The following is a 13,266-nucleotide window of genomic DNA, read 5'->3' on the forward strand; positions in this document are numbered from 1 at the left end:
CATAGACACGTATGCAAATGTTTTGACATATCATATCGACCCATGTATATATATTATTTGAAACAACCATAGGCACTCTATATGCAGTAATGTTGGAGTTAGCTATACAGGGTTGAGGTTGATTCCAAAAATATATATACTTTGAGTTGTGATTTAGCCTGAGACGTGTATACACTGGGTCGTGGATTGATTCAAGATAATATATATCGATTTATTTCTGTACATCTAACTGTGGACAACTAGTTGTAGGTTACTAACGAGGACAGCTGACTTAATACACTCAAATCTTTAAAACATAATAAAAATGATTGTAAGTATATTTTGATCATACTTTGATATATATGTACATATTTGTATAGGTTCGTGAATCGATCCGTGGCCAAGTCTTATTTTCGAGGAAGGAAATATCTGTGAAAGTGAGTTATAGTCTCACTTTTAAAATCTAATATTTTTGGGATGAGAATACATGCATTTTTTATAAATGATTTACAAAATAGACACAAGTATGCGAAACTACATTCTATGGTTGAATTATCGAAATCGAATATGCCCCTTTTTATTAAGTCTGGTAATCTAAGAATTAGGGAACAAACACCCTAATTGAAGCGAATCCTAAAGATAGATCTATTGGGCCAAACAAACCCCATCCAAAGTACCGGATGCTTTAGTACTCGAAATTTATATCATATCCGAAGGGTGTCCCGGAATGATGGGGATATTCTTATATATGCATCTTGTTAATGTCGGTTACCAGGTGTTCACCATACGAATGATTTTTATCTCTATGTATGGGATGTGTATTGAAATATGAAATCTTGTGGTCTATTGTTACGATTTGATATATATAGGTTAAACCTATAACTCACCAACATTTTTGTTGACGTTTAAAGCATGTTTATTCTCAGGTGAATACTAAGAGCTTCCGCTATTTCATACTAAAATAAGGACAAGATTTGGAGTCCATGTTTGTATGATATTGTGTAAAAACTGCATTCAAGAAACATATGTCGATGTAATATATTTCTATTGTAAACCATTATGTAATGGTCGTGTGTAAACAGTATATTTTAGATTATCATTATTTGATAATCTACGTAATGTTTTTAAAACCTTTATTGATAAAATAAAGGTTATGGTTGTTTTAAAAATGAATGCAGTCTTTGAAAAACGTCTCATATAGAGGTCAAAACCTCGCAACGAAATCAATTAATATGGAATGTTTATAATCAATATGAATGGGACATTTCAATTGCAAAGTCCAAATGGCATGTGTTTGTAAGCAAAAGTACCATAAGGGCACGTGAACGTGGTTTTCTCTTGATCCCCGGGTGCTATTGGAATTTGAAAGTATCCAGAGAAACCGTCAAGAAAACAATAGTAACTGTTCCCAGCTAACCTTTCCAACATTTGATCAATGAAAGGTAAGGGAAAGTGATCTTTTCTGGTGGCGTCATTTAATTTTCTATAATCAATACAGACACGCCATCCTGTTACAGTCCTAGTAGGAATAAGCTCATCTTTTTCATTTGTGATGACAGTCATGCCACCCTTCTTAGGTACACATTGAACTGTGCTCACCCATGGACTATCAGAGATTGGATAAATTAAACCTGTATCTAGCAGTTTAATAATTTCTTTCTTAACAACATCTTTCATATTTGGATTTAGTCTTTGTTGGCGTTGCACATATGTTTTATGACCTTCTTCCATAAGGATTTTATGTGTGCAATACGAAGGACTTTTTCCTTTAATGTCATGAATTTTCCATGCAATAGCTGGTTTATGAGCTTTTAGCACAGAAATGAGTTGAAATTTTTCATTTTCAGTAAGAGAAGAAGATATTATTACAGGTAATTCAGATTCACCATGTAAATAAGCGTATTCCAAATGGTTTGGAAGTGGCTTTAACTCTAATATCGGTGGTTCTTCTATCGATGATTTGCATCGATATCTGTCTTCCTCTTTTAGCATTTGAAGTTCTTCTGTTGTTGGTTTGTATTCATTAGCCATAAGTTCGGCTAACATTTCAGCTTTGTCAATTGGTTCAGTTCCTTCTCCTAAAGAACATTCTCCTGTCCCTTGTAATTCTGGAAATTCTTGTAACAATTCTGCATGTGAATCTATAGTTTGAATATAATAACATGTATCATATGCCGATTGCGGTTGTTGCATGGCTCTATCAACGAAAAAGGTAACACTCTCGTCCTCTATACTTAGGGTCAGTTTCTTACCAAACACGTCTATTATTGCTTTAACCTTGTTTAAGAATGGTCTTCCTAATATGAGAGGAACTCGAGAATCTTCTTCCATGTCCACAATAACAAAATCTACTGGAAATACTAAAGTACCAACTTTAACTAGCATGTTCTCCATTATCCCTCTAGGATATTTTACTGATCGACTAGTTGTATGCTTATTCGTATTGGTTTCAATTCTCCAAGATCTAGTTTAGCGTATAGTGAATACGACATTAAATTTATACTAGCACCTAAGTCTGCCAGTGCTTCTATTGAACTAAGACTACCCAGAAAACATGGAATTGTGAAACTTCCTGGATATGAGAGTTTTTCTAGTAGTTTATTCAATAGCTCTGCAGAACAATTAGCATTCATAGTAACAGCCGAGAGTTCTTCCATTTTCTTTCAATTTGTGATTAGATCTTTCAGGAATTTAGCATATCTTGGCATTCCTGAAATCACATCAATGAAAGGAAGATTGACATTTATTTGTTTAAACATATCCAACAATTTGGATTGCTCGGCTTCAAGTCTTTCTTTTCTCATTTTACTCGGGTAAGGAAGAGGTGGTTGGTATGGTTTAACATAAGGCTTTGCCTTAACTGTGTTATCTTTATTAACCTTTTCAACTACCGGTTTTGTTTCCTTATCTTGCTCAGGCTGTGGTGCCTGTGTAGTAGGAATAGAGTCATCAGAAATTACAGGTATTTTAGGTGATTTAAATGTAATACCACTTCTTGTGGTAACGGCTTTAGCTGTTTCATATCGGGGGTTAGCATTTGTATCGCTCGGTAGACTCCCCGGTTTTCTTTCACCTATCAACCTTGCTAGGTTATTCACTTCTTGTTCCAAATTTTAAATAGAAACTTGTTGATTTCTAAATGCTTGAGCATTTTGTTCATTAGTTTGTTTCTGAGATGTGAAAAATTGAGTTTGAGATTCAACTAGCTTCGACATCATATCTTCTAATTTGGCTATTTATCATCGGTTTGTGGTGGTTTATTTTGAAAAATAGGTCTTTGCTGGTTGTAAGTTTTATTAGATACTTGTTGATTGCTAGGACCTTGTTGGTTGTTGTATGGAACATTTCGGTTATAATTCTGATTTTGATTGTAGTTTGGTCTTGGCAGTTGATAATTATTCTGATAATTATTTTCAGGCCTTTGATTCATGTATGAAACATTCTCTCTTTGTTCCATTGTTTGTTCAATACTGAGACAATCTTTTGTCAAGTGTGTTCCTCCACACTGCTCACAACTAATTAGTATTGCGTCAATATCTTTAGTCATCTTCTCCATTCGTCTCTCGAAAGCATCTAACTTTATAGAAATGGAATCAAAGTCATGGCTAGAATCGGCTCTAGCCGCTTTAGATGAACAGAAGATATCTTTTTCTTGGTGCCACTCATGTGAGTGGGAGGCAGCGTTATCAATAATTTTGTGAGCTTCAGATGCAGTTTTCTTCATAATGGAACCACCAGCTGCTATGTCGATGTATTTTCGTGTAGTAATGTCGCATCCTTGGTAGAATATTTGTACTATTTGATAAGTGTCTAAACCATGTTGAGGACATCCTCTCAACAACTTTCCAAATCTTGTCCATACTTCATATAAAGTTTCATTTGGCTTTTGTGTGAACGTAACAATTTCTCCTTGAAGTCTCACGGCTTTAGATGCCGGAAAGAATGTTTTAAGAAATTTCTCAACTAAGACATCCCATGTGTCAATCGCCCCTTCAGGTAAAGATTCTAACCAATCCTTGGCTTCTCCCTTTAAAGTCCAGGGAAATAACATGAGATAGATCTGTTCATCCTCAACTTCTCTGATCTTAAATAGAGTACAAATTCTATTAAAGGTACGAAGATGTTCGTTTGGATCTTCCTTCGGCGCACCACTAAATTGGCATTGATTAGTTACCATGTGTAGGATTTGTTCTTTGATTTCATAATCTGGCGCATTAATGTCTGGTTGAGTAATTGCATGACCTTGGCCAGTGAGTGTAGCTCTCATTCGGTCTTTCATACTTAGAGGTTCCTGATTTTCCATGATTGAATTTGTTAAATATGAATCACTAGGGGATTCTAATTTAATGGTTTCTTCCTCGACAATCTCTAGATGAGTAATTTGTGGTTCAGGAAGAATGATTAGTGGTTCATGATCTCTGAATTGTCCTTGAATGGACGGGTTCTCAATTGTGAGGTCGGGTTCAAAAAATGGATTATCGAAAATTTGGATTGGAGTACTCGTTCGACTTGATGATGATTCTAAAGAAAAATCAACGGCGACAATATTGGCAAGATGTCTTGATCGAGTTACAGGTGGTGAACTTATGAAAGGTGGTGAACGTTTTGGTCGGTGCATTCACTGAATATCCTATTAGTTATAAAGATAAAAATTATTAAAGTTATCAAATTAATAGACTTTTCTGATTTTGCCCACGTTTCGAATAGCCAATAGATGCAGCAGGTAGCCAGGACCCTTTAAATTGGAAGCCCACAACTCGCCACTAACAAATCCAACTATTACTACGAACCAGAAAATTTTGGATGTCTATCAATTTAAACGCTTAAAATAATTTTTTGTCGAAATTTAAAGAAAATAAAGAAAATTCTATATCCTAAAAACTAGAGCGTAGAAATGAGAAAGAAAAAGTGCGTCGAAAAACAAAAGATCGAAAAACAAACGTTTGAAAAATAAAAAGTCAAAAAATAATAATAAGAAAGTAAAGCGTCGAAACTTAAAAGCCTAAAAACTAAATCTAAAAAGTTGCGCCTAAAGGTATTAAAGCTTAAAAGGAATTCTAAACGGAAAACGGAAATTACTTAAAAAGCACTAAAATTTATAAACTTAAAACGGCGTCGCAAAATTATAAAGCGCCTAAATCTTAATCTAAAGAAAAAGCACTTAATGGATTTTACGGCAAAGCCTACAAATCTAGAAATATAAAATAACTACGACAAAAACTACGTTTAAAACTAATTACGAACGACAAATATTACGATATAAACGATAAAAATACAAATTATAACTAAAATGATAAAAAAACACAAATTCTATAAAAATATTATTTTTATATTATATTTTATAAAAATACTAAATTTATATAATTGATAAAATTACTTAAAACTTAAAATACAAAATTAATTAAAACTTAAAACTAATTATTATTAAATTAAAACCTAATTAATAATAATAATTAAATAAATAACCCTAATTTCGTAATAAATGCAGTGTGATGTTTGACCTGTCAGACGGCTCTCCGAGTGCGGAGGTTTGATGCCCAAAAATCTCCGCGAGTGCGGAGTAATGCAGGTTCAAATGATTTCAGGTTCAAATTTGCAGTTTCAGAATTTTTTATTTCTTTTTTTTATTTTCTGTTTTTAATTTATAGAAAATATAATTTAAATAAAACTTAAAAAAAATACTTATTAGTTTTTGTAACTAAAAAAATAAAAACTTTTTAATTTAAACACTTAAAAATATAGAAATATATACTTTTTTTATGTTTTTATATTTTAAAACTTATATAAAATTATATTTTTACAAAAATGGCTTAAAAACTAATTTTTATATCGTTTCGCTTCGGCGTGATTTTTCCTCGGCAGCGGCGCCAAAAATACTTGATGTGTGCGAGATGTAGTACGAAATAGATATTATTTTATTATGAAATACTATTAAATACGATACAATTTACACAAGTTATTTATTTATTTATTGAATGGATATACCTAAACCTTACTACAACACTTATAGGCAGTGTACCTAATCGTAGAGTAGTGTAGTTTTTAGTAATTCCGGTTCGTTCCACAGGGATACAACTAAGTTTAACGCTATATTTATTTTAAACTATATTCGTATATATATATATATATATATGTATATATATATATATATATATATATATATATAATATAGTAGTATTATTATTATTATAAAAGGGAGTGTTACCGTTTAATGACCGGTTTGTCGATTTTAAGTCCTAATGCAAAATATTAACTTAATTTAAAGCGTAAAGTAAATGACGATAAATAAAAATGTGATAAAATAAAAATGCGATAATTAAAAATGCAATAATTTATAGTACGATAAATAAAATGACGATAAATAAAGTGCGATGAGATATAAAATAAAGGAATCATGCTTATTTAAACTTCCGTAATCATGATGTTTGACGTGTTGATTTTAATTTATTACCATGGGTTAATTGTCATTTGTCTTGGATTATTCGATATGTCCATCTGGTTTTGTCCATAATAGTCCATCGGTCATAATTATAAAGTGCGAGAGTCTTCGCCAAATTAACCTTATATCCGAAGTCAAATATTCCAACTAATTGGGGATTCGAAATGTAACAAGGTCTTAATACTTTGTTTAATGAATACACCAGGTTAACGACTGCGTATAATCCAAGGTTTTAATACTTTGTTAACAATGACACCAATTACCCTTGAATGTAATCCACCCCCGTTTTAATGAGTCCAGTGACTATTAATCCATCCCTGTATCCGGTCAAATGAACAATTATTAGTATTATATATAAACACGTCAAATTATAAATCTCTATATTAAATCAACGAGATATCATTTAATTAATATAAAGCCCATTAATAGCCCATAGTCCAATTTCCACAAGTGTCGATCTTTTGTCCAAACCCCAATTATGGTCCAAAGCCCAATAACCCCGTCTAAATATTTAGTCCAACATCACGATTACTTCGGCTTAAATAAGCATAATAATAATTTAGCTACGAGACATTAATTTAAAAAGGTTGAACATAACTTACAATGAGTATTAATCGCGTAGTGTTACACGGACAGAATTTCGACTTACAAACCTTAAAACATTCTCTACAATAACCTTATTATTATTATTAACTTAATATTAAAATTATAATTAAAATATAAATATAAATATAAACTGAGAGAAGAGATTGAAGATGGTGTAAATATTTCATCGAATTGCATCGCCTTTTATAGTGAGATTTGGGCCCTGGTGTGCTCCGCGAGTGCGGATGTTTTGTGCTCACAGCTCCGCGAGTGCGGAGCTTCAATTTCCAGCTCACACATAATTTGGATCCTAGCTTGCAGATGTTTATTTATTTAATATATAAATATAATATATATATATATATATATATATAATTTACATAATTAATTATATATTATATTATATTTATGTGCATAGTTAATTTGTAATTTTAGGTTCGTTGCGTTGCGCGTTGATAGTGGGTTCATGTCTCAGTTTCAGATTTTTGAACGCCTTTTCGTACGCTTAGATATCTTATACTTTGCGTTTTGCGGCTTGTACTCTTGTAATTTTGAGATGTTTCTCATCAATTAATTGAACCACTTGGATTGTACTTTGTACTTTTTAGCATTTTGGTCATTTGCGTCTTCAAATTGTCGAATCTGTCTTTTGTCTTCACCTTTTATTATTTAAACGAATATCACTTGGAATTAGAACAATTGCAACTAAAAGCTTGTCTTTCTTGAAGGATAATGCTATGAAATATGTGTTCGTTTTTAGCATTATCACCCATCTTATTTAAATAGCCTTGCCCGATTTTATTTGTGATAAGCCCGTTAAATAATTCACCACCCAATTTTATAACCTGCCTCCTAAAAGTTTAATATTAGATGAAAGTTTATAGTTGTGGGGTTCGGTTTATATTAAAAAGAATCAAAACAAGGTATATGCGACAGGAAAATAATGGAGGGTTCTCTTATCCTTCAAATAATCATATCCATTAAATAAATGAAAATCGAAATAATTGTAGGAATAATTTTATTCGGTAGTGGGGTTCTTGTTGGTTTTTACACTGGAAAAGAAACAGGTAAAGAGCAGGTTGTGATTTAAAGTGGTGGAGGCTGTTATGTTTTGTTCTGGCTACTTACACCGATTGCAGCAAAAAGAAATCGTGTTTGATTCTTGATTGATTCGAACAACAGTTGTTCTTAATGGACCGTGTGGTTGTTAAGGGTGGTTCTGTACAGGTTCTGCAGCAAATTGGTGATGGGTTTGTGGTGATTTTTGAATAGGAGAGAGAGAGAGAGAGAGATTGAGGTTCGAATAAAAAAGAAAGAAAAGAAAGATGAAAACACCGTAGGCATGTTGATGGTGATGTAATTTTTATATTTTTATTTATTAAATTATTGACTGAATTTTATACCATAATGACTAAAATAAATAAATATAGTTAATTTAAAAATATGAATTTTTTCTGAACACTTTTAATCGCCACTAGTTTCGCACGATACACAGTCCGTGAAAACTGTTCCAAATATCTCCGATGGCTATCCTATTTAAAACCCGTGTGCTTGATTGATGGAGTGATTGAGGTCTTTTATCACCTACTACATATTTACGTTATGATTATAATTATAAATATAATACATATATATATATCACATAATAGAGATTAGGTATGGTGCTTTTTCCTTCTTCACAAACCTTCACCTCGTCACACCTATCTCTATATCTTTCTCTCTTAATCGATGAACCAACCGCTGGGAACTACCGTCTCCCTCATTCTCTCTCCCATCAAGAACCATAAACCATCTCCATCAACCACCACCTTCGTCATCACCAACCACCACCATCAGCTGTGACGACCCGGAAATTTCCAATCAAATTTAAACTTAATCTTTATATGATTTCGACACGATAAGCAAAGTCTGTTATGTTAAGTGTTAAAAAGATTGAACAGTTATCATACATTCATTTAACCTTGATTATCCCCAACGATTCATGAACAATTTGTTTGCAGGTAAATATGTAATTAAATATGTATATATATATATATATATATATAAAAGTAAAGATATATGATAACTAAAACATCTAAATAAAAATAACTATGTTGTAATTTAAAATGAATCTACATATAAATGTATATGATTTTATGTATGAATATTACTATATATACATTGTAATTATTCAACTGTATATTAGTAATTATGATATAATTGATAAATTAGGGTATGAATATATTAAATGTAATTACAAGTTAAAAAAAATATAATTGTTATGATCAATAGTACTATTACTACCTACATTATTATTAATATTAATATCAATATTAGTAATATTAATAAATATTAAATATTGAAATTTCAATAAATTTAAGGTTTATGATTATCAAAGTAAATACTTAAAATACAAAAAGTAATATAAGAACGATTAGCATTATTATTTAGTTGTAACATTATTAGTTATTATGATTAATAGTAATATTACTTTTATAGTTATCATTATTAATATTAATATTATCATAAAAGTAATTAAATTTATCATTTATATCATTAACTATATCAATTTTAATATTGATTTTTATAAAAATCGTAATTAATAATAATATTATTATTAATTATTATTATTAATATTTTTATAATTAATAAACAAATTATATTTAATATAATACTGGATATAGAATAATTATAGATTAGGAATCAGATAAATTAGTGGAATCAGTTTCAAGTAGCTGTCTTGCTGTAATTAAATTTGTTTATATCTCCTCAATTGTTAGTCAAGAAGAATCGATCGTACCAATCTAATTACCTTTACAGTTAATTTCTTTGATTATTCGATCCTTGATTAAATTAAGCCTGTCGACAAGCAATTGACTTTAACACAAACCATAGTTCTATGCTATTAACAAATTCAATTAGCTTTTCACTCCCATTATCATTTACAATCACTACCAAATCGATGTTACATGTTAAATTCAACAGAATTTCAATAAAACTGTCGACACCCACTTATTAAATATCAAGTCAAACATTGATAAAATCGTTTAGGTATCAACTATTATCATTATTGTATTCAAATTCTATTTTTGCTCAACACCCATAACCACACTACCATTCTCTTTCTCTTTATCTTGTATCCGAGAACCGTTAAATCACCAAAACATCATCACTTGCATTTTCTTTTCCCTTTTCATTTTCAATCGTTGAACCATCACCATTATTACACGATGAGAACCTCATCACCTCTGTCCTTCACACCCATCTCTTAACTAACCACCATTCAAAATCGTGAAACTCTTACTTCTATTAAGCTTCCTGTTTTTAACTACAAGAACCGCCACCTTCCACTATATTGTTTGTTCAAAAACCAAACCACAAACCTGTTTTCTTACTAATCGTGATCAACCAAAAACCATGACCAAATGCAAGTTGCGGATGTTGAACTGCTAAACCATTTGAAGTAGTGCTTCTTGCTAATCGAACCTCATCACCTTAAACCCATTTATACCGCAACTTTATTCTCTTGTTTGCATACCACTCTCACCAAAACAATACCACCACCTTCTCTCTTTCCTTCTTCCTTGTGAAACCCAACACCACCATCTAACCACGATCACCTTCACAGTCACCACACCCATTGAATGTTTTCTACCTTGGAAGAAGAGATTAACATGGAAGACTTATAAAAATAATAGGTGGGACAATTTAAGGAGATAGTGATTGACATGTGCCAATTAAACAAAACTTCACTTAATTTAAAGGTATATATTAATGATGATAAAGAACCGAATATGCTGTTGGCGTTTCCTTTTTGTCGAACCCCACACTCCACTGACTCAATATGAATTGTTACTACTCTTTTGTTTCATATTGCTACTTTTATGTTCATGATAAAAGTTAATGATGATTAACAAATAGGAATATAAAATTGACGTTAATGAGGTTAATAATGGGGTACCCAATAATACTCTTGTGTCCGATATTTTTTTCTTTACAAATCTAGTGTATCAAAGAGGGAACGGTTCAGTATTGGTTTTATCAACCTGGGCCGTAATCCCATTTTTTGCTTTGGACCGAAATTTAGGAGGTTATTGGACCATGTCTTGTTAATGGGCCATGATACATTTATTAATTTGTTTAGGCTACAACGAGAATAAGGATGAAATATGGTGACGGTTTATGTTGAACAAGATACATGATGATGATCGTAATGGTTAACAAGTAGGAGGAGGAATGAAATAAGATTGATATGATACATAATGATTGTTACAGTAGCGACGATGATAGTAATGTTGGGTGATAATCGTGATGATGATCGGATGATGATGGATCGTGATATCAAAGATGATGATATCACGAGTATAATGATAAGCATAAATGATAGATGATGAAGAAGGAAGTTCACGTATGATAATGATGATCATGATTAGGATCATGATTATGAAAGAATGATAATGAATATGTGAAAGGACCCGTCTTAATCCATCCAGATGAAGTCCATATCAATTAAAATGCTTCACAACAGTTGGTTACATCGCGAAGTACTTGACCTCTATATGATACATTTTACAAACAGTGCGTTCGATTTTAAAAGAAAATCTTTCTTTACGACGAAAGTTGACGAGATGCATACCATTTCATAATATATCCAATTATAATTGACTTAATAATAATCTTGATGAACTCGATGACTCGAATGCAACGTCTTTTGAAATATGCCATGAATGACTCCAAGTAATGTCCTTAAAATGAGCAAATGCACAGCGGAAGATTTATTACATACCTGAGAATAAACATGCTTTCAAGTGTCAACCAAAAGGTTGGTGAGTTCATTAGTTTAACATAAATAATCATTTCATAATTTTAATAGACCACAAGATTTCATATTTCCATTTATCATAAACATACGTCCCATGCATAGAGACAAAGATATCATTCATATGGATTGAACACCTGGTAACCGACATTCACAATATGCATATAAGAATATCCCCATCATTCCGGGATCCTCCTTCGGACATGATATAAATTTCAAAGTACTAAAGCATCTGGTACTTTGGATGGGGCTTGTTGGGCCCGATAGATCTATCTTTAGAGTTCGCGTCAATTAGGGTGTCTGTTCCCTAATTCTTAGATTACCAGAATTAATAAAAAGGGGCATATTCGACTTCGATCATTCAACCATATAATGTAGTTTTGATTACTTGTGTCTATTTCGTAAAATAGTTATAAAAGTTGCGCATGTATTCTCAGCCCAAAATGTATATAAAAAGGGAATAATGAAACTCACAATAATGTATTTTGTAGTAAAAATACATATGACGACATTGAACAACGCAGGGTTGGCCTCGGATTCATGAACCTATATCATTTGTATATTTATTAATATACATAATTGTAATCTAACAAATATAAATTTTATTAATTATATCCTTTTTATCTTGATAAGACATATATGTTTCTTATATTTATCTTGTATATATAAATATATTAAATTTTTGTTATGTTATGTGTATTGAATATATTTTATATAATATCATTTGTTTGTTAAGTTAATGATAATACTAAAATAATGATATTAGTAACATTAATGATATTAATGAAAATGTTAGTTTTAATAAAAATGAAATTTCAAGGTTGATAGATTTTTAATAAAATTGGAACTGATAATATCAAATAAAATAATACTGTTAATATAACAATCCTACTTATTTTTGAAAACTTTGATAATAATAATAATCTTAATAATATTGATAATAATACTAAAATAATTCTACTGATAATAATAATAACTAAAATAATAATTTTTACTGCTGGTGTAGTTTTGATAATAATATTAGTAATTAGTAATAACAATAATAATAATAATAATAATAATAATAATAATAATAATAATAATAATAATCATAAGTGTAATTGTACTCATGTTAATGATAATAATTGATAACTAATATTTTTTATAGTAAAAATAATAATAACCACAATACTTAATGATAATACTAGTAACCACAATAATAATAATAATATAAATCAGATTAATGATAATAATAATAATTATACTACTTATATAATGGATAAAATGTGAACTATATTAATATAAATCATAATATCCATAATAATAATCAACATGATAACCATAACTAATAATAATAATAATAATATTCATAATAATAAAAAAAAAACAATAATAATAATTGGAAGAACTACCTCTTAAAAGGCCTAAAAAAAAGTTTCCTGCCACTAGCAGGGATCGAACTGGAGACCCTTTGTAAACCCGCTAA

At 30.6% G+C, this 13,266-nt stretch overlaps 1 non-coding gene across 1 annotated transcript; it reads left to right on the forward strand.

The window, feature by feature from the left end:
- The first annotated feature begins 3,791 nt into the window (after positions 1-3,791).
- LOC139865425 (small nucleolar RNA R71) lies at positions 3,792-3,898 on the forward strand. Its single transcript, XR_011764946.1, has one exon. It is a non-coding gene; the product is annotated as a small nucleolar RNA R71 (small nucleolar RNA).
- The last annotated feature ends 9,368 nt before the right edge of the window (positions 3,899-13,266 follow it).

Source organism: Rutidosis leptorrhynchoides, chromosome 8, assembly GCF_046630445.1.
Source record: "Rutidosis leptorrhynchoides isolate AG116_Rl617_1_P2 chromosome 8, CSIRO_AGI_Rlap_v1, whole genome shotgun sequence".
Classification (NCBI taxonomy): Eukaryota; Viridiplantae; Streptophyta; class Magnoliopsida; order Asterales; family Asteraceae; genus Rutidosis; species Rutidosis leptorrhynchoides.